At 42.6% G+C, this 19,983-nt stretch overlaps 1 pseudogene; it reads left to right on the forward strand.

Moving 5' to 3' along the window:
• Positions 1-16,077: 16,077 nt before the first annotated feature.
• On the forward strand, positions 16,078-16,166 carry LOC120098022 (U2 spliceosomal RNA; annotated as a pseudogene).
• Positions 16,167-19,983: the final 3,817 nt, after the last annotated feature.

Below are 19,983 nucleotides of genomic sequence, written 5' to 3' on the forward strand. Positions count from 1 at the left end.
AGGGGTCTACACTCTTGAAAACCTTGTGGAATCTTAACTGCTTCTCAAAGCCGCCACCTCCCAAACAACACACACGAAGTTTCTATCTTCTGGTACCTCACAGTGGACATTATATTCAACACGCGAGTGCTCAGGAGACACGCTCAAACCATATCCTAACTATAGCAGACATGAGCTCGAGGAGAGCAGGGCTGGTGGGTGAGATACTGCGGTTTGAATGTGTCCTTCCTAAATTTCATCTGAAAGTTAGTCCTCTATCTGTTAAAATAGACCTTCTGAGTAGGATCAAGACCTTATAAAAGATGTATTTAGCCCTTTTGTGATTTTACTTTCCATATGTATGTGTGCACAGGCCTGGTTGTGCATGCACAGTGTGCACAGATGTCAGAGGACAACTTTCTGGAATCCGTTTTTGTTTTTCAACTTTGTGGGTCCCAAACTTCACACCTGGGTCATCAGGCTTAGTGGCCAGGACCTAGACTGGCTGAACCATCTCACTGTTTTCACGGGATACTATTGAGAGCGGACAGCAAATTTGCTGGCAACTTGGATTTCTCAGCTTTCAGAGCTACAGGACAATTTTTTGTTGTTATAATTCTCCCATTCTTGGGTACTTTGATATTCAACACAATTGGCTTAAATAGACAAGCACAACAGAATTCAGTTGCTGAATGAAATGATACAGTAAACTTGGGCCCAGGCAACATATCAAGGGATTAACAGGCTCTACAGGCTAATGTCTAGCTTACCAGCAAGTCACAAGAGTGACCTCTAGTGGATGCTCTGGCTCACTGTGGCTCAGGGTCCAGGATTCAAAGGTGTGGCCACTGATGGCTCTGAACATGGCTGCCCTCTGGACACTCTATGGCTGTCTTCTGACCTAGATTGGATATAATACATCCAATAGGCCCTGCATCATGAGGGTCATGCTGGCCACCTCTGCCACCACATTCAGCCACATTTTTTTACTGACCATGGTGGCATTGCCAACAGCCTGGTTAAAATGGCAGCTGAATGAATGGACTGTCTTCGGATCCCTGTGAGGGAACAAGTACCGTGGAAATAACTTACTGCTTCATGCCCAGACTTCTAAGAACTAGGTCGTGTGTTTAGATCTCCTAGGCGACTTCCTTCACTGGGAACAAGAGTCATCCTTCCATACCCAAGCAAGGTGACAATAAACTCACTCCCATGAGACAGGGTAAGTCTGCACACTTTGTCACTCTCAGCTCAATGGACTTATTGAAAGAGGGGACATGGCTCCAACAGTAATGAAGATGGGACATCAAATGACCTGCTAGTGGGATGACATCATCCAACTAGGGCACATGGACATCAAACCCTGCACTTCCAGCAGAAGGAAGGGCCCTGCAGCAGTGCTGAGGGGCACTGAGCCTGGATGTAGAGGTGGACAGGACAGCTGCCTGACTGCCATGCTTTGGCGTACCAGCCATTCTTTGACCTTTACCATTCTGAGGGTACATCTTGGGGTTGATTGCAGCTCCAGTCTTCCAGTTCCCCAAATGGGAGCTCTGACTCTGCCCTGGTGAAGAAGCCTCCTCTATGCCTTCCTTCAAGGAATCCCATGGGTGGCTACGGGAGAAAGGGATTCCAGGTACTCAGTCCACCCAGTACCACCAGGGCCATCTGATCGTTCCTGATAATAGGCAATGCTACCAGCTGTCAAGTTTGTACAGAATGTGACTTCCCTTACTGGACTGGATTGCTGAATAAAGTGAATAAAATGAGATCATGCCTGCTACACGTGGGCTAAACATGTAAACCAGTAGACTGCAGTGGGCCTCGCTGGGAAGGGAAGGGAGAGAGAGGAAAAGTAGTGAGAGGAGAGGGGATAAGGTGAAGGGACCAAGGTCCAAGAGAGCCAAGACAAGGGAGCACATGGCTGAAAATAGCAGGATTGTATAGGAAAGAAAAGCTGGAGGAGGAGATATAGGGGTCCTGGGCTAGAGAACCTTAGGGGAAGGGAGGGAATGAGGAGAACTGAGAAGAGCTACAGGTACTAACAGAGACTGGAAGTCAGCATGCGATTTTCAGATGCTAATAGGCACCACAGGTAGCCAATTGTTTCTTTGGAACCTGACATAAAGGTCATTCCATATATATTATATATTACATATATTAAATTGGATATATACATATATATATATATATATATATATATATATTTGATCTTAGGTAAGCACCAACAGATAGTAGCAGACAAAAATTGTTTCAGAGCACCGTTTTCCCTTGCTTTGGGCTTGAGCAGGGAATGGAACCCAAGGCCTCATGGGTGTGGCAGGCAACTGCACTCCTAAGGTGGTATTCCTCTTGTCCCGTGTCTTTAAATTTGGTGTTAGAATATTTATTTTAGTCTTTTTGACATCCTGTCATTGAGGGGGCTCTCCAGTGTTGTTGGAAATAGCAGTGAAGTTGCCGAATCTGATCAACTCATAACAACTAACTATGGCAACTGTGAACTGTATTTTCTGTTTTCATTTCATTTGCTTCTTTGTTTGTTTAGTTGCTTGTTGTCAGACTGTGACCCTTTTCCTTTGTGGTGAGTGGTGTGTGTGCACACCTCGTTTGTGTGCATTATGTAGGTAGGCGCATAGATTTATGCGCACGTAGAAGCCAGGGTCAACAGTGTGAGTCTCCCGCTGTCATTCTCTACCTTTAATGTTTGAGACAAGGTCTCTCACAGACCCAGGAGCCCATTGAGTGAGCAAGACTAGCTTTCCATTGACCTCCTCTTAGGAGATGCTTGCCCCCAACCCCTAACACTAAGATTACAGATTTGGTTTCTCAGGAATCCAAACTCAGTGGCCCATGCTTGGGTGGTAAACAAGGTACCAAGTGACCCATCTCCCCATCCACCTTGCTCTTATCCTTAGAAATAAGTTCCCAGATTAACAAACAATAGGACTCTTCCTTTGTCCTTCAGAAGAAAGACAAAAAAGCACTGGAAAACTATGATTTTACAGATCCAGACACTTCAAAGGAGAATAAAGCCAAATCCCACAAGGTAATGATGGCCAGTGCTGGTCAATTCTAATTTTCATTTTATGGGGAGGGGATGTGTCCCAAGATTTAGTCTAGTAATTGAGAAAGGTGGCTTAAGTGCCTCCCCAGCTTCTCTCAAGCTGCGGGGTCTCTAAGCTATCCTTGGCATCTGAAAGACAGAACAGTCAAGTGTGTTGCTTGAAACTTTATCCAAGGGACCACAAAGGTGCTTCGCCACTCCCACCCACATACCTCACAAAATGGATCCATAGCCGGTTTTTGTTTGTTTGTTTTTACAGTGATTCCATGCAATTCAAAAGGGAATCATTTGACCTGTAAGAGAGTTTGTTTATCCTCTAAGCCATTCCCATCTGAATAAGAAATAATTTATTAGGTATTCTGCTTAGTGAAGTAGAGAAAGGCCTGGCTCTGAGAAGAGCACTGGTCCCCTGGGAGTGCCTCCGACCTTCTGTTTTTCTTTTGCCAGCTCCATAAGCTCAGGGTTAAACCAGGCAAGGAGAATCTCTATCCAGCCTATGCTTGTCAGAAGGACTGTCCCCTTTCTGCATACTATAAAGGCTACAGCTGGCCCTGGGAGCTTTTTCCTAGGTCTGCAGCAAGTGAGCCCAATCACGATGCAGGAGGTAAGGCACTTGGGTGGCATCTCAGGGAGGTAGCTGGCAGGATGTGGGCAGACCGCTCTGCATTGCCTCCTGGAACCTGCATGCATCCCGAGCCTCACAGTCACCCTCATGCAGTCAACAGCCCAGAAAGACTCTGAGCATCCCCAGGTACACCCCAAGCCATGCCCTCCCTGATGTGTGGCCCCAGCTTTGTGTGCCTGGAGAGATATTCTTGCCCTTCTGGGAAAAACAATTCCCAGGTGAGAATTCCAAACCGCAGGTCCTAGGGGTGGCTGGCAAAACCGTGGCAGGCGTTGGTGGTGTTACAGTTGGCAATGGTGATCTCCCCTCTGTTGCAGCCTTCACCATGGAGCAGCTGAGTTCAGCCAACAGCCTGTTCGCCTTGAGCTGTTCCACACCCTGAGTGAAAGCAGCCCCACAGGAAACATCTTCTTCTCTCCCTTCAGCATTTCTTCTGCCTTGGCCATGGTCTTTCTGGGGACCAAAGGCAGCACTGCACCCAGCTCTCTAAGGTTAGCAGAAGCAAAGCTGGCCAGCTGTCTCCGCCATATCTCTGCTAACATGATGTAGTCAGACTTTCAGAACCACTCCATTCCAACAAGTCACTACCAGCTTTAACTGAGCACAGGGCAGTGTTTCTGCTCAGCTGGGGACACAGAGTGAAAAAGACAATGACAATACCTGCAGGCTTTGAGCTCCCATTCCATTCCCATTCCCAGGAGTCAATTCGACGGCTTTCCTGTAAGCCCTGCACCTCCCCAGAGCTAGCTGTTTCATGTTTTCCTTTTGCATGGACAAACATTACTCATAAATCATGCCTGTAAATCAGTGTCACCTTCAGGCATGACATTTATAGGAACATGCTACAGGAGACAGCTTGGTGATGCTTTTTTGTGGAGACAAGGTAAAGACAACCATCTGTCTGTGTTCCCAAGGTTAGCCCTGGGCCTCTCTCCAGCCTGATTTCACTGGCTGTGGCTCTGGAGGGGAGAGATTGGAAAGTCCCTGTGGCCTGGTGAACAGGACCTACATCCTCTGAGACCCCCACCTCCACCACTGGGGGACTGCAGGTCGCCTTTGCCTCCCTGCCCACAGCTGCCAAGTCTTCCTTAATGGGTGTGGAAGGGACATCTGCTCCTGGTGTTCCCTAATTCTGAGAGGGGAATTCTGCTAAACAGGGGTGAGCAAGGTGTTTCCTAACTGACCTGCCCAGCTACTAGCTGCTGCTCTCAGGTTATAATTGATTGCTACTTGGACATCTGGCACATGCACAAAGCAAAAGGAGATGTGAAAAGCCCCTTGCAGTATAAACAACATTTGCTGACTTATGGAAACGTTAATGTAAAATTCAAAAAGCATTAGTAACCTTTGCATTAACACCAGAAACTTTAAGTAAAGGATGATACTTACCACTACTGCACTGTAACCTTAAAAATCTGTTAGGACTATAAATTTAGTGTTGTTTGTTTTCCAACGAAATACAAAGTATACAGGTTAAGTTTTAATGAAACTGTTTCTATTTTTACGACTTTCCTTTTGGGGATTTTAGAAAACTTCTGTAGGGTTAGATATTACTCATGGCACTTCCTTTTTTTAAAAGCAGGAATACTTGGCTTCAATCCAGAAAATGTATGGTGCTGATTTGGCCCCTGGGTATTTTCAGCATGCCTCTGAGGATAGAGAAGAAGATAAACCAGTGAGTCAAAGGTCAAGCCGAAGGTGAGAGGCTGAACAGAACTGGCTTTGTTTCCCTTCTGTAGCTCACATTTGACACTTTTGGATTAAAGGTATATTTTGAGTCACAGTGTTGAAGGTTTCCAATTAAAATGATTGGACTTATTGCTTTGTTCCTATGGCAACACTGCCTCATTTTAAAAGAGCATGGCAGAGGAGGCCTGTTCACCTCACAGATGAATAAGAAGAGGGAGAGACCAGTGTCTCACAACCATTTTCAATAGCAGCACACCTTACCCAAGGTGGATTTGACAACAAAGACCTACAATCCTAATACCTGGAAGGCTGGGTCAGGAGGATTGCTTTGAGCACACATGGCAGAATGCTGTCTCAAAATAAAAATAAATAAAAAGAAAACTCAATCCCCAACGATCTATAGCCTCCTATCTAGGTCCTATATTTTTAAAGTTCTTCTGCCTTCCAATGCAGGATGGACCAAAGTCCAACCCTTTAAGACAGGTGCCTTTGGGGGACTCATCTGAACCATAGCAGAGTCGCTGGGCACAGGTTCTCACTCCCCTTTACTCTCACTTGCATCTCCTTTCTCCCTTTCACAACTTCTCCCCAAATCCTGGCCTATGTGCACTGACACTCAGATGCTGTTCCCTAGAATAAAGGACAACTTCCAATGTCAGAAATTTATCAGCAGAGAAATACAGACATGATTTAATGGAGCCAGTTGAGTACCTATGGGTTCCTCTGAAGTACAATTTAAATTTAAAACCAACATTGAAATACAGAATGAAATTAATAAAAATGCCTGTCCAGAGTGTTTAGTGCTCATATGGAAAGAAATGAGTCATGAAACTTCATGGAACCATGAAGTCAGTAGTTAGAAACTGTTGCAATCATAATAGTTTTTGGCTGCCATCTTGTCCAGGAGCTCAGAAGTAGTGGGAGAGAGTGACTTATACTCTGAGCTCAAGTCAGCTGTGTAATTCATCTCTCCTCATTCTTGTTAATGTGAGAGTCAGCACCCAGAGATCCTGTCTGAAGTTCTGTCAGTTCCCAGCAGTGTATCAGGCTGTGCAGAGAGTGGCTTCTGTTTCCATAGACTCATCCATTGGATAAGTCTTCTTATCTCCTGGACATTTGTTCAAAGCCCTTTTCAAAAGAATAGTCTCCTACTTAGCAGATTTGAAGACATTATTTACCAGTGACCAAAACATTTCCACTAAGAAATACTGTTTCTTTTTGTAAAGAATAGCCATTCATAAAATTGCGATTATTGTTTGCACAGAGGATTGGAGAACTTTCTTGTTTAAACCTTCAGAGACGTTCCACTGACTTTAATGATATTGTTCCGGTTCAAGGATGGAACTCAGGGTCTCAGGAGCATGAGGTACAAGCCTCTTGCATCTTACCAGTTGGTTTATTTAAAATAGAAATGGGACAAGTAAGTCTTTCCTGACTTAACACGGAATTAAAATGAAGTATGAAGTCTATGTTAGAGCTGAGACGTTATTGATTAAAATGTGGAATTCCAATATCGATCTTGGAAAAAACCTTACTTTATCTTTTCAGGGAAAATTCCAGAACTGTTGGCCGTGGGTGTGGTAGACAGCATGACCAAACTTGTGCGGTGAATGCCATCTACTTCAAGGGGATGTGGGAGGAGAAATTCATGAAACGAGACACAACAGATGCTCCATTCCGGCTGAATAAGGTCAGGTGACACCATCATCCTGGGATGTTCTTGGTTGTGTGTGTGTGAGTGCTGGGGATGTAGCACAGGGCCTCTCCCATGGTAAGACATGGTTTTAACACTAAGAATTGTACCCCCAACACCCCAAATTCACCTCTGCTCTAAAAGACAAGAGGGAATAATTTGAGTACTTTTTATTTTTGTAGCCATTCAGAAAGACGGTAAAGATGATGTATTAAAAGAAAAAATTTCCATTTGGTTACATGAGGTGCCTTACCAGGAACTTAGCATGGTCATTCTGCTGCCTGCACCATAAACACTTGTTTACCTACAGACTCTATCTTGCAACTACAGTCCCATTTTTGTCAATATCAGATCTGAAGGTCAATACTGGTCTGAAGCCTCATGTTTATACAATTATTATCATCATTTGGGGATTGGGTATCTCTTGACAGGGTTAGAAGTAGACAAAACTGTGAGGATTACAGTTTTCCCTCAGAAATCCAAAGATGCCCTGTGGCTTAGTTCTTGTTCCTTCTGTCTACACTTGCAATCAAGAAAGAGCCTGCTGTCATTCAAATGTACGGAGTATGTACTGGCATGAATGTGGTCTGTTTGTCAGATGTTTTGCCTGACTGGTAATTAATTGAGGCTCTAATCTCAAGAAAGAAATTGTCAGTATCCATAAGATAAGTGGTTCTGTTCTGGTCTGATAGAGGAACAATGATGATTGATATTTATATGGTACTTACTACACGCCAAACACTTTACATTTATCAATTTATTCATGGGTCACAACAGTGTCACAAAGTTGGTTTCATTAGTATTCGTATTCTATTCTATGTTCTACTCTATTCCACTCTACTTTGGCCTACTCTACTCCACCCCATAGACAAGGTCCTGCTATACAGCCCAGGTAGGCCTACAGCCCTTCATCAGTGGCTTCTGAATGCTGGGATTGCAGGGTGTGTGCCCCCATGTCAGCTGGTTGCCCTTGTTTTAAATGAACTAAGTACCATACATTTTGAACTGTTTGAGTCTTTACCCAAGGATTATTAGAGATTACTTCAGCTCTAGTAGAGTTTGCAAATCACTACAACTTTAGAAGATTTCAGAATAAATAAAAGAAGCTTCTAAAAATCCCCTGGTACCATTCAAGCAATCAGGATCATAAATAGTCTTATAGCCCATCAGTCTAGTGATTCAATGTGATAGGGGTTTAAAAATTCTGAGTGGATGAAAGGATGGATAGAGATGGCTGGGCTGAAGGAAGACTAGAATGGGAGAAGTAAGTGAGTGAGTGTGGCAGAGAAAAATGAGTAGATAAATGGAGGCTGGGTGGATGGATGGATGATGGAGGGATGGATGGATGGATGGATGGATGGATGGATGGATGGATGGAGGATGGATGGATGAATGATGGAGGGAGGGATGGATGGATGGATGGAGGATGGATGGATGGTACAATGGACAGATAGATGGACAGAGAGATAATTAGCAAGTAGATGAATTGATGAAAGACCTGTTGCTAAAAAGCAAGAGATAAATAGTAAAGTATTAATAAAAGTAATGCATCTAAAGTAACAATTGCTGTCTACTTCCTCTTATGATTTGTAAAATGAAGCAACACTGTTTCTTTTAAAGAGTTTTGGAAGACAGGGTAGAAGGCATCCCTGGTTGTTGAAGCAGGTATGTCATGGGAACAAATACAACTGAATGTCCCCTTCTTGTGAAAACACACCTTCTCCATTATTCTGTCCTATAGGGGTAGTGTCTTCATTAATCAGCTTCTCTGGCTTTTTTTTTTTTTGATAAAGCCTCTTGACCCTCATTACTCAGGCAGCTATGGTGATAGGATGGACTTGTGAAAGAAGTTGGATTGGGTACTCTTGGGTTGGTAGACGCACTTCTTTGGGCCTTGATGTTTACATTTCACTCTTCCACAAGACTGGTGAATTGTAACAAATACATAAGATTTGTTAGGATCTGCAACCCAGATGATCCCCATCCTCTTTCTCCCTGTAGACAGGCAAGACAAGGCTACATTCATAAGGCCAATTGACCTTAACAATATGGATGGTAGTGAGGACCTCACAGCTTAAAAACAGAACTGAACAGATCGTCAAGAAGATTTTCTTCCTTTTCTCCCTGCTTCTCCCCCAAAATCCTAGCACCAACTGTATCCAGGATCTTCTAGCTGTGGTAGAAAAGACAAAAGCAATGGGCACAGCCTCTGCAGCTCTTCTTTTGGGTTGTTTCATTTAGTTTGGAAGTTCCCCAAAAGCCCAAGTCTTAATAGTTTTTCCCCAATGTAGTGTTACTTGGAAATGATGAATATTTTAAGAGGTGGGGTGGGAGTGGAACTCAAGGAAAGCCTTAAGATCATTCTGAGGTGTGTCCCTGAAAAAGATGTATTAACCCGATCCCCTTCTCTTTTCTGATGTGTCTCTGTGTGAGCTGTTTGGATTTACTTCCTGCTCCTTGCTTTCTAACAGAGACCATGTGGTCCTAGACAGGAATCTGAGACTGAGGCCAAACCTACTTCGTTATTTATAAGCTGATTATTTTCTAAGAAGCTTGTCATGGTAATGGGATGCTGACTCACACATTCCTCCAGGGAAACCCACTGTTTTGGCTCTAAATACTACTCAGGATACACAAACTGAAGCCAAACAGTCTAAACACTCTACTTAAATCCTTTTTACCTATGAGGTTACTACAAGTAAGTTGATGAAAGTCAAACACGTTTTTAGGTCACAGATCACAGACTAGACTCTGAATGACATAGAAGTTGAGAAAACCAGAAAACACTCTAGTGTCTAAGAATAAGTCCAATAAAATATGTTTAGAATTCTATATAGAAAACTAAGAATATTGCTGAGAGAAATACAAAAATCTAAAAGGAGAAGTACGCTGTGTATGACTCAGTGATTTGAAATTTTGTTTGCGTGTGTGTGCTTTGTGTGAATGTATTCTAATCTGTCTGTGTGCATGTTTAGGCTGAAGGTGTTTGTCAAATGTTCTCCTCTTTCTTCTATTTCTCTCCACCCTATATTTTGAGACAAAGGGTCTCATCACCTCTGGAGCTCCTTGTTTTGGTTAGTGGCTTCCAGAGAGCCCTGTAGATTCAATTTGTCTTATCACCTAGTGTTGGGTTATAGATACCCACCTGTATGCTGGGGATCTGAACTAAGGTCCCCACGTGTGTGATGCAAGGACTTTACTCTCTAAGCCATCTTCCCAGCCTGTGATCCAGGATTTGAAAAACACTATTTGATATCTAGAACTAGACAACCTCAGTTACATCCATATCAGCTCACTTATTCTCTCCTCTAGGTGATGGTTTGAATGAGAATAGCCACTATAGGTTCCAATAATTGAGTTGTTTGGTCCATAGGTGGTGGAATAGTTAGGGAAAGATCGAGTATGGTCCTGTTGGTGGAGCTGGGTCAGTATGGGGACTTTGGGGTTTCAAAAGCACAGGCCTCTGCAATCCCTACATTCATTCATTCATTCATTCATTCATTCATTCTCTCTCTCTCTCTCTCTCTCTCTCTCTCTCCCTCTCTCTCTCTCCCTCCCTCCCTCCCTCTGCCCTATGACTGTTGTCTCAACATGTAAGTTCTACTGCTCTTGCCTGGTCCCTGTCATGTTCCCCTCCAAGATGGTCAAGGACTCACTCTCTGAAACTGTAAACACGCCCCCAAGTAAATGTTTTCTTATATAAATTGCTTTGCTCCTGGTGTGTCTTCACACACAGAAAAGTAGCCAAGAAATCTTTCTTGTGAAAGAGCCAAGTACAGCAAATATTTGTGTAACTTTGAAAGGGCCAAGATTTTCCAAAACTAACAAGAAGACAAATTAGGTAAGAGGATGCAACTGAGGCAAACCTTATAGGGCAATACTGCAGAAATGAGTCAGGACAGTTTATATGTAGGGGTGGTCAGAAGTGGATAGAACTGAAAGCCTAGAAGCCCTGCACATTTTGAGCCCTGCTTTTCGATGAAGATGACCATTAATCTATTTCCCAGAGCAACCTGTCTATGCTTCTAATCCGAGTGCAATCCCAGTTACCCCAGATACTTGGTTCCACACCACAGGGTCAATCAAATGGAGATTAAAAATATTTTTTAATTTGTGTCTGTATTGAGCACATAAAGATATTTAGTTCTTGTTATATAATTCCCCAATCAGTGAAGCATAGTGACTTATGTTGTTTGTCCATTGTGTCAAGCATTACAAGTCACTTAATGATAACTCAACTTCTTATAGGGGAGGACATGTATAATTATACACATGTTGTAATCTAAGGTACTTTCGGTCCTCTGCTTCATATCCATGGGGGACAGGAGGATGACCACAGGGAGTGGTCATAGGACCATAGCCCTACAAAGAGCTGGGGACAACTATTTCCAATGCCACCTTTTACTCTCCACGTTCAATTGACTTGTATTGGAAAGCACTAGTCACATATTGACAATGCATGGAAGCTCTCCAGGCAGAAGGGGAGAGATGGAAATTTCACATATGTCATTTTCAAACATTTAGGAGTCTATGTGAGAAAAGATGAAATTTATTTTTTCCTTATACTCTGTACATAAATTAACAACAGCTCAACTGTTTATCAGCTATAAGAATTTTCTAGTGGGATTTTTAAGGTCATTTATGTATACTATGATAACATCTGCCAATAAAGACAGTTTGGCTTCTTTCCTTCCTACTTGGATCCACTCAGTCTCCTCCTGTTATCTTATTGCTCTAGCTGAGACTTCAAGCAGTATATTGAATAGGTATGGAGAGAATGGATAACCTTGCCATGCTTCTGATTTTAGTGAATTGTTTTGTGTTGGAAATTGATTCTAAGCCTTTGATTTCATCCAGAATCTGCTTGTCCAAATGCTAAAGGTCCTTGTCCCAAGTGGGTTTTTGATTGATCAATAAAGATGCCAGTGGCCAATGGCTGAGCAAAGGGAGATGGAGTGGGACCTTTAGATTTGCACTTGGGAGGAACTGGGAAAAAAGAGACAGAATCACCATGACTCAGGGGGAGAGAGACAGATCATATTTAGAGCGGCAGAGGGAAGATCATCCAAAATGGAGGAGGAAAGGGAAAGTGGTCGCCAGAAGGGCTGCCCAGAAGCATCTTGTGCAGCAAAGATCAATGGGCCTCACAGAAGGTAACAGCAGCAAAGTTAAAGGTAGATTTAGAAAGTGTTGAGCCAGGAGTACTAGAGAGGAAAATATGCTAATCGTGGGAGGATACGAACTGTCCAGCCTTTGAATAGCGAAAGCACTTAAAAAATAAGCTAATGCGAGAAAGAAATTAGGGAAACGACACCCTTCATAATAGAGCCAAATAATATAAAGTACCTCGGTGTGACTTTAACCAAGCAAGTAAAAGATCTCTACAATAAGAACTTCAAGCCTCTGAAGAAAGAAATTGAAGAAGACCTCAGAAGATGGAAAGATCTCCCATGCTCATGGATTGGCAGGATTAATATAGTAAAAATGGCCATTTTACCAAAAGCAATCTACAGATTTAATGCAATCCCCATCAAAATTCCAATGCATTTCTTCAAAGAGTTAGACAGAACAATTTGCAAATTCATCTGGAATAACAAAAAACCCAGGATAGCTAAAACTATCCTCAACAATAAAAGGACTTCAGGGGGAATCACTATCCCTGAACTCAAGCAGTATTACAAAGCAATAGTGATAAAAACTGCATGCTCTTGGTACAGAGACAGACAGATAGACCAATAGAACAGAATTGAAGACCCAGAAATGAACCCACACACCTATGGGCACTTGATTTTTGACAAAGCACCCAAAACCATCAAATGGAAAAAAGATAGCATTTTCAGCAAATGGTGCTGGTTCAACTGGAGGTCAACACGTAGAAGAATGCGGATCGATCCATGCTTATCACCCTGAACAAGGCTTAAGTCCAAGTGGATCAAGGACCTCCACATCAAACCAGATACCCTCAAACTAATAGAAGAAAAACTAGGGCAGCATCTCGAACACATGGGCACTGGAAAAAATTTCCTGAACAAAACACCAATGGCTTATGCTCTAAGATCAAGAATTGACAAATGGGATCTCATAAAACTGCAAAGCTTCTGTAAGGCAAAGGACACTGTGGTTAGGACAAAACGGCAACCAACAGATTGGGAAAAGATCTTTACCAATCCTACAATAGATAGAGGCCTTATATCCAAAATATACAAAGAACTCAAGAAGTTAGACCGCAGGGAGACAAATAACCCTATTAAAAATGGGGTTCAGAGCTAAACAAAGAATTCACAGCTGAGGAATGCCGAATGGCTGAGAAACACCTAAAAAAATGTTCAACATCTTTAGTCACAAGGGAAATGCAAATCAAAACAACCCTGAGATTTCACCTCACACCAGTGAGAATGGCTAAGATCAAAAACTCAGGTGACAACAGATGCTGGCGAGGATGTGGAGAAAGAGGAACACTCTTCCATTGTTGGTGGGATTGCAGACTGGTACAACCATTCTGGAAATCAGTCTGGAGGTTCCTCAGAAAATTGGCCATTTAACTGCCTGAGGATCCAGCTATACCTCTCTTGGGCATATACCCAAAAGATGCCCCAACATATAAAAAAGACATGTGCTCCACTATGTTCATAGCAGCCTTATTTATAATAGCCAGAAGCTGGAAAGAACCCAGATGCCCTTCAACAGAGGAATGGATACAGAAAATGTGGTACATCTACACAATGGAATATTACTCAGCTATCAAAAACAATGCCTTTATGAAATTCATAGGCAAATGGTTGGAACTGGAAAATATCCTGAGTGAGGTAACCCAATCACAGAAAAACACACATGGTATGCACTCATTGATAAGTGGCTATTAGCCCAAGTTCTTGAATTACCCTAGATGCCTAGAACACATGAAACTCAAGACAGATGATCAAAATGTGAATGCTTCACTCCTTTAAAAGGGGAACAAGAATACCCTTGGCAGGGAATAGAGAGGCAAAGATTAAAACAGAGACAGAAGGAACACCCATTCAGAGCCTGCCCCACTTGTGGCCCATACATATACAGCCACCCAATTAGACAAGATGGATGAAGCAAAGAAGTGCAGGCAGACAGGAGCCAGATGTAGATCTATCCTGAGAGACACAGCCAGAATACAGCAAACACAGAGGCGAATACCAGCAGCAAACCACTGAACTGAGAACAGGACCCCCGTTGAAGGAATCAGAGAAAGAACTGGAAGAGCTTGAAGGGGCTCGAGACCCCAAAAGTACAACAATGCCAAGCAACCAGAGCTTCCAGGGACTAAGCCACTACCTAAAGACTATACATGGACTGACCCTGGGCTCCAACCTCATAGGTAGCAATGAATATCCTAGTAAGAGCACCAGTGGAAGGGGAAGCCCTTGGTCCTGCTAAGACTGAACCCCCAGTGAACGTGATTGTTGTGGGGAGGGCAGCAATGGGGGGAGGGTGGGGAGGGGAACACCCATAAAGAAGGGGAGGGGGAGGGGTTAGGGGGATGTTGGCCCGGAAACCGGGAAAGGGAATAACACTCGAAATGTAAATAAGAAATACTCAAGTTAATAAAAAAAATAAGCTAATATGTGTGTTTTGTTTTGTTTTTCATTCATGAATCCAAAGAGTTCCTGAGCAGACAGCTAGAAGCAGGTGACCTACCTGGAGCCAAAGTGGAGTAGCTAAACTACCCACTACAGTTTTGAGTTTCTCCCGATTTAGGTTGATGTCGTGAGGTGGCAATTTCTGGAATCTGGAGACTCGGTTGTGTCATGTGGTATTTTTCTAGAAGCTGTCTTATGAGAGGATGTTTTGCAAAAACAGATACAAGAGAGGATGTTAGGCTGAGAACAGACACGTGGTGTTTTTCTGGAAGCTATCTTGTGAAAGGGCATGTGATGTTTTACTGGATTGGACTCTTGAGAAAAAGCATGGTGTTTGGAAAGAGTGATGCTCTTGCATTAGTTCACCTTGTACTACTTCCCTCTCTGACGATGCTTTTGCATCGGTTCACCTTGCTTTCTTTGCTGATCTTTGCTTGTCATGGTGTTATAAAAAAAATGCACTAAAGAACTTCTGATAATATTCTGGCTGCTTCTTGCCATGTCTGCAGACTTGTGCTGACTCAGCAGAACCTCACTGATTCTTCTGGACTGAACCACTGATGATGATGATTTGTGTTTGATGACTCTATTGAACTAGACTGCTGATATCCTGATAACAAAGTTTGTAATAGCCTGAAAGAACTTCTAAATGAATCCACAACTCCAGTTTCTTACTAAGCATTTTTCCCTCTACTTCTGGTAAGTGGGCTGGAAGGCAGGTTGAAGTGTTAAAAAATAAATCTCTAATTAAAGTAGGTTTTGTTAAATCCAAGTGAACAATGTTGGCTATGGGCATCCTGTAAAGTACCTTTATTGTGCTAGATCCCTTGAACACCTACTCACCAGGACTTTTATCACAATGGGATGTTGAATTGTGTCAAAGGCCCTTTCTGCATCTAGTGAGATGATCATGTGGTTTTTGTCTTTCAGTGTTCATATGGTGCTTTGATTTGTCAGTTTATGTATGTTGAATTCATCTCTGTATCTATGGGATAAAGCCTACTTGATCATGGTGGGTGATCATTTAGATGTGTTCTTGGATTTGATTTGCAAGTATTTAAGAATTTTGATCTGTAACTCTGTCTTTGTAGGGCCATCATTGGTTTAGGTAGTAGGGTAATTCTGGGTTGATAAAAGGAATTAGACAGTATTCCTTCAGTTTCTATTTTGTAGAAAAGCTTGAAGAGTATTGGCATTAATTCTACTTCGAAATTGTAAAATTCTGCATTAAAACCATCTGGCCCTGGTCTCTTTTAGCAGAGAGATTTTAATTACTGCTTATAGATTATATTTCTATAATTACAGATTTTAATTACTGCTAAAGATTATATTTCTGTTGAAATTGCTTATATGCTTTTGATTTGACTTAGGTAAGCAGTATATGTCAAGAAAATGTTCCATTTCTTTTGCATTTTCCATCGCTTCTCGGCCTTGTGGCTAAGATCAAGTGTAGTATCTTTTGTATTTTCCAAGATGGTGAAGACAAGTTCTCAAAATACATCCTTATGATTCTCTGGTTTCCCTGGTGGCTGTCATATGCCTTTTTTCTTCTCTTATTTTGTTAATTTGGATCTTCTCTCTCCCTATTTAATTTGGTTTAAGAGTTTGTCTATCTTATTGATTTTGTAAAGGAATCACTCTTTTTCACATTCATTTTTGTTTGTTTGTATGTTTTGGGAGGTTTTGTTTTGTTTTGTTTTTTGAGTTTTTTTGGCTTATTTTGTTTTTTTGTTTATTTGTTTGTTTATCTCTATTATAGTTATTTACACTGCAAGTTTGCTTCTTGATCTCTATCCCCAAAAGGGTGTGGTCTCTTCTTTTTCTTCAATAGCTTTCAAGTTTGCCATTAAGCTATTGGTAGAAGATCGGCCTGATTATTTTTTAATGTAGTGCTATGAACTTGCCTCTTAGACTACCTTCATTGTGTCCCAAAAGTTTGGGTCTGAGTGTTTTCATTTTCATTCAATTCTGAAAAGTTCTAAATTTCTTTCCTAACTTCTTTCTTGACCCAATTTTCATTCACTAGTGAGTAGCTGTCTAGTTTCATTAAGTTCATAAACTTTCTGCTATTTCAGTTGTTGTCAATATCCAGCTCTAACCATGGTGGTCAGATAGGATACAGGTTGTTATTTCACTTTTCTTTTATCAGGTGAGACTTTCTCTGTGTCCAAATCTGTGGCCAGTTTTGTAGAAACTTTCATGAGGTGCCTTAATAGTCACTTTACATGTATGTGTGCACAATGATGGATATTTTGTTAAGCTATAGAGAAGAATGAAATTATGTCTTGGAAGGACACTGACCAGAACTAGAGATCATCATGTTAAGTGAAATAAACCAGGCTCAAAAAGGCAAATTGTAGGGACCCTTGTAGTTAGCTCAAGACACCCAAGAACAAATTCTCAGCACAAAGGAGATTGATTTGCCCCAGTGAGACACAGGCCAGGAAACAAGAGACAAAGACGGGAGCTAGAAGACTAGGGAGAATGGTAAAGAAATAAAGGGGGGAAAGAGACAAAGGACTGCCTCTGGATAGAGGGGAGACAGACATGGCCCATAGGCAGATGACGACTTACAAAGGTCAAAGAGGAAACTCTATATAACGATGACCTGTTTAATTTTGACTGGGCATGTTAAAAGGGGATTTTGATTGCTGGACTTCAAAACTTTGATAGAACTTGGTAGTCAGGCCCAGGAAGAGGAACTCGCCAAATAAGGAAATAGACCTTGGTAGCCAGCTTTAGGGGTGTGATCTAAGAATTTCACCAAGGAGAGGGAATGGAGGAGAAGGCAGGGCCTGCCAGAGCCATGCTTGCCCTTCTTAGAATAGCTAGAGTCCCTTCAGTAAGATAGCATTTTTCCACAATGTGGAACCCAGGTTTATTTTAAACATGTGAAAGCATAAGGGGGATCAAAACAGCCACAAATCTTTGACCTAATGTTTATCCTGTCTACAAGAAATGTAGGGACAGGGGATGATCAATGACCAGCCCAACCTGAGACCCATCCTATTGCCAAGCACCAATCCCTGACACTATTAATGATATTCTGCTGTGCTTGCAGACAGGAGCCTAGCATAATTGTCCTCTGAGAGGCCTTACCCAGCAGCTGACCAAGACAGCCAAACAGAAGATGGAGCTAAGGGACTCTTCTGGAAGAGTTGGGGGAAGGATTGAAGGCCCTGAAGGGAAGACCAACAGAGTCTACTAACCTGGTCCCTTGAAGGCTCTAATAGACTGAACCACAACCAAAAAGCATGTATGGCCTGGACCTATGACCCCTTGTCCATATATAGCAGAGACACAGCTCAGTCTTCATATGGGTCCCCCAACAACTGGAGGAGAAGCTATCGCTAAAGCTATTGCCTGCCTGAGAAAAAGTTCCTTTGACTGGGCTGCTGTGTCTGGCTTCAGTGGGAAAGGATGTTCCTAGACCTGCAATGACTTGATGTGCCAGGGAGAGGGCATAGCCAGGGGAGGTGGGGGAGCCTCCACCCTCTCAGAGGGAAAGGGGAAGGGTGGATGGGAGGATGGGGTGAGGGACTGTGTGAGGGGAGACAGGAATGGAGAGCAGTAAGCTGAATGTAAAGTGAAAAAAAAGACACAAAAGTGTGATTGGGAAGGGGGATCCATGTTCCCACTGAATGGGGACAAGAGCCCATAAAGCAGGGATCGATCTGAACAAAGTAAGATGATTATATATATGAAAATGTAGTAATGAGAACCACTATTATGCATTTTATAGGCTAAGTTTAAAAGTTTGCGAAAAAGTGTTGGAGGCTAGCCTGCTCTGCAGATGGAGATCTGGAACAGTCAGAGAGACCCTGACTCAAAAATGAAGTTTAAATTTTTATCACATTTCATAAACCACTATTGTGAGATTTATAATTTCTCATTAATTTAAAGTATCACAAATCACCTAAAAGGAGAACAGGCTAGTTCACAAAGTTTTTAAAGTGCAAAGCAAAGTCTCTCATGGTGTCTGTGAGAATCCAGAGTGATGGATACGCAGCACGTGTGAAGATCAAGACAGGCTAAGAGTAAATCACTTCTGCTCTCCAAGGGCTGGGGCAGCAGCAATAACTGAGTACAGGAGTCTCCCTCTTCATGACTTTAGTTATACATGGTAATCCGTGCTCCCAAGATAGAAATGTCCAGAAATCCCATAGAAAATGCACTTATTCCAACCACTTGTAAGTTTGACATAGGAAGATGGCCATTTACGGGTCATTTTTAACAATTTTGTGCTTTCCTCTGGTTAAAAACAGCAATAGGGACAGGTGGGTTTAATCCTCAATCCATACACATACACTACCCTTCCAACACACACACACACACACACACACACACACACACACACACACACACACAGGAGAAGGAGAAGTGGGGAAGATGGATGGAGAACTAATTAACATAAAACTTAAGGATTTTGGAAATCCCTCACCATGTTAAAGAAAGAAACCACATGCTCAGGAAAGAATATGAGGGCTGTGACAAAAGTAACCTTTGATAATATGGCAAGAAGCCAGAGGCTACTCATTACTGCAAGCCAGAGTGAGTCAAAGTCATCAAGCCATTATCCCAATTACCATGCCTATCACACACCACAATGCCTCAGACATGAGTTTCTAGGGAGGGACCCAGGTAGAGACCCAGTGCACTATGGGATTTGGGATACAGCAACTGATCCCACATTGTAATGTGGCATTCTTTGGTTCTGCTGTCCCTCTGAAAGTCCTTGATGTTGTGTCAATATGTCTCAGGCCAGCTGGTTATGAGGTGCCGCAGAGGGGCACGTTCTCCTTGATTTAAAGGGATGCCTTTCCAAGATAGGTCGTAGGCTGAAGTGGAGTCACCACAGAGCGCTGCTTATTGGAGCCAGCAGTTGTGACGCTGCAAAGTTTCCTCCAGGGAAGATGTTTCAAGGAACTAAAGGCAGGTTCTCTTCCAAGATTCCTAAGCAGCAGAACATTACTACAAACAGCTGCAGCCACTGGACTCAGCCCATGAGAGCTGCTGCGTCATCGCCATCTGGTGGCCACGGGGTTGAAGTCCGTCAGAGCCGTAAACATCCAGTACCCTGTCCTCCCTGACTGCGGAACCAGGGGGTGTAATGGCGGTATTCTCAAGCCACAAGATGTCCCTGTACTTGCAGTGCTGGGCTTTCGAAGTCTATAGGACCTACCACTTTTTCCTTGCTTGTCGCTGACTTTTAAAAAGGACTTTCTGCCCTAAGCTGGTCCCATTTTATTTCGGAAGAAACTGGTTCCTTTGATTCCACAGACTCACTGAGAATAATATTTTGAACTTCATTTCTGATTTTGGT

This window comes from Rattus norvegicus, chromosome 17, assembly GCF_021556685.1.
Source record: "Rattus norvegicus strain SHRSP/BbbUtx chromosome 17, alternate assembly SHRSP_T2T, whole genome shotgun sequence".
NCBI lineage: Eukaryota > Metazoa > Chordata > Mammalia > Rodentia > Muridae > Rattus > Rattus norvegicus.